Below are 2,991 nucleotides of genomic sequence, written 5' to 3' on the forward strand. Positions count from 1 at the left end.
AAATGGATATTTGTAAGTCATCATTGTCTAAATGATGTATAAGTAGTTTCAAACTCCAAGAGCTCTGACAGGATTCCCAGGCATGAAGCTTCTAAGCTCAGTCGTGCTGCTGCAGGAAGCCCTAGGCAAGTCACATAAGGACTTCCTAGGACAGTTGTCCTGTTGATCAAATCAGAGTCAGTCCTTTCCTTCACTCACTCGCAGACTTCAACAGTTCAAGTGAAGACTAGGAAGACATACTTCTGAGTGCCTTGAACTCTAGCTGCAAGCAGTTTATAATACAGCATTCACATCAGCAGTAGCAGTGATATAGCTGGGAAGACACAGGCCGTCGTTTCCACTCCATTGTGACGGGAAGGCAAGCATGGGATGGAAACACTCTAAAAAGAGCCTGGGAATCATATACAATCTCACACCTGCCCAAATTCTCAGGAAAAAAAGCTATTCCAAATGTTCGATCAAGTTTGGATGAAGCCCTCACCGATAGAAAGCTGTTAGTGTTTCTAAGAACTAACACCAAAGGAACTTAGAGAACCTTCACGTTAGCTTAATAAGTTACGAAGGTCCACCTCCGCAGGGCAGTCACGCACAGCTGTGCGGTTTGTCTACTGCACAACGTCGGAGAGCAATGTTTGCATAGTCTGTGAGGTGAATGGCTCCCTCAGGTACAGTATACACACCTATATATGACATCCCTACACTCAGGTCCCTGTGTCATTTGTTAATAGAGCTGGCACTGTCTTATCCAGTGTCAGAAACTGTGTGTCTCCTTTCCCTGGCTGTTCAGTCTCCCAGCACAAGCTTTTCCCTATTAAGGAAAAACATGGCTCTGAGACATCATGACCCCTTTGTTGTCCCCAGCCTAAGGACCCAAGCCCTGAAGCTTGTTGTCCTCAAGCCTCTCCTAGGAGACGTGACCAGAGAGGCTGGAAGAGGGGAGGGGATGCGTCCATCCCAAACCCACCAATCAGCTCTTTCTTTCACGGACTGAAAGAAATCAGTTATCAGTCAGATACGTGTGTTTCCTCTCCTTCCTGGGAGAGGCATTTCTTCATCCCACTAAGCTGTTGGCTTAAATATTCATCAAGCCCTTTCCCACCATCAGTAAATAAGCTCCACAAACTCCTGCCACTGCTAATGGATCTCTCTGCCCCACTCTCTCCTCATCCCTCCCGCTCTTCCGTTTACCTTGTCTTCCCAGAGAATAACTGTGATGGTAAAGGCTGTGAGTGACTCAGTTTCCAGTGCATGCTTTCCGCCTCCCCTTTTGAAGATGAACTTGAAGACACTAAGTCAGGTAGGTAGGAATGGGTTCCAGGTCTGTGTGGAGAGCTGTGCTCTGAGTCATGGGATTTCACGATGGGCTGGGCCTGGGGCAGAGAGAACCAGCTCTGGACCATGACACATGGGCACGAGGGCCAGCTCACTGTGTCTTTCCTTCACTGTGCTATTCTTTGAATATAGGACCAACGCTAATTGAAAAGTGAGCCCATTGGTGGGTGCGGAGGAGGCCGTTAGTGACTATTCTCCATTTCTCCTCCGTCGTCACCCCCTCTCCCACCTCCTAACACAACCAAGCCCTCCAGCTAACTGGTCCTGGTGCTGTTGAGGGCAGGGTCCCTGCTGACGGCTGGGTCACTCTGAGTGCCCACCCTCGCTGTGCACTCAGCCATGTGGTCTGCCTTCGTTGGGGGATACAGCATGGACTTGCACAGCACAGGGACATTTTGACTCCTCTTTGAGAGAATATGCCTGATTCCCCTGGAGAGGCGTCCAATATACACATGGAGTGGAGGCAAGTCATCCCAGCTGAGGCCACGCTGGAACCGCCAGCCCCCAGCTGACCAGTTAGCAGAGAGTGGACCCACCCGCAAGCCTTGCTGAGATGGGCTGAACCCAGCCCAAGTCAACAGAACCACTCAGAAACCCAGAAAAAAGCAAAGATAGCTCTAACAAGTTGGTTACAAAGCAGTAGAAAACTGGTACAGTGTCCATGGATTATTACTGGACTTTAGGCGTAAGTATCCTCCCCAAGTGTCCCTTGGATGTAGGGATGTTTTCCAAGAACAAAGTGCATGCAATCTTTAGCATTCACCTGAGACCACCCCATGGAGATCTCACCTTGAATGAGGCTGCTCCTTGCTGAGGCGGTGATAGTGCTTGCTCCTCAGGCCCTGATCCTTGGCTGACTCTTGCTGTCCACGTGGCATAGAGTCAGGTTGTGCCTTGTGACCAAGGTTAGCACCTTCACTGAGACCTTCACTTTTGCTCACTGTTTTGCCTCCACAAATAAGTCTACTCACTGATGAACAAAGCCTGTGTCAGAGTGAAGCCTTGTGGGGCTGGCACCGGAGGCTTAGGGCCACCTGCCCATGTCATGGCACTGGGGACCCATGCAAAATGAGACAGTAAGACAGCCAAGCCCCAGGACCCGCACAGGCATCTGGAATTTCTGTGTCCACCCGCCTACATCCTGAACTTCTCTGCCACCAGAGAAGGGATGTGACCTGCCAGCGACATCCCTTGATGTTCTTCAAGGTACCTAGAGCACTCCTCCACTAGCTACAGGTTTTCAGAAGGGCACCCATAAAGATTATCCCTCCTCCCCACCCAAGTTCTGAAGCAACTGTTGCTGCTGCTGCTGCTGCTGAGTCACTTCAGTCGACTGTGTCCGACTCTGTGTGACCCCACAGATGGCAGCCCACCAGGCTCCGCCATCCTTAGGATTCTCCAGGCAAGAACACTGGAGTGGGTTGCCATTTCCTTCTCCAATGCATGAAAATGAAAAGTGAAAGTGAAGTCGCTCAGTCGTGTCCGACTCTTAGAGACCCCATGGACTGTAGCCTACCAGGCTCCTCCGTCCATGAGATTTCCCAGGCAAGAGTACTGGAGTGGGGTGCCATCGCCTTCTCTGGAAGCAACTGAGAAGTGAGATTTTAGAAATGGCAGGTGGAGGAGACTTCCCTGGCAGTCCAGTGGTGAAGACTTTGC

This window comes from Bos taurus, chromosome 13 (assembly GCF_002263795.3).
Source record: "Bos taurus isolate L1 Dominette 01449 registration number 42190680 breed Hereford chromosome 13, ARS-UCD2.0, whole genome shotgun sequence".
Classification (NCBI taxonomy): Eukaryota; Metazoa; Chordata; class Mammalia; order Artiodactyla; family Bovidae; genus Bos; species Bos taurus.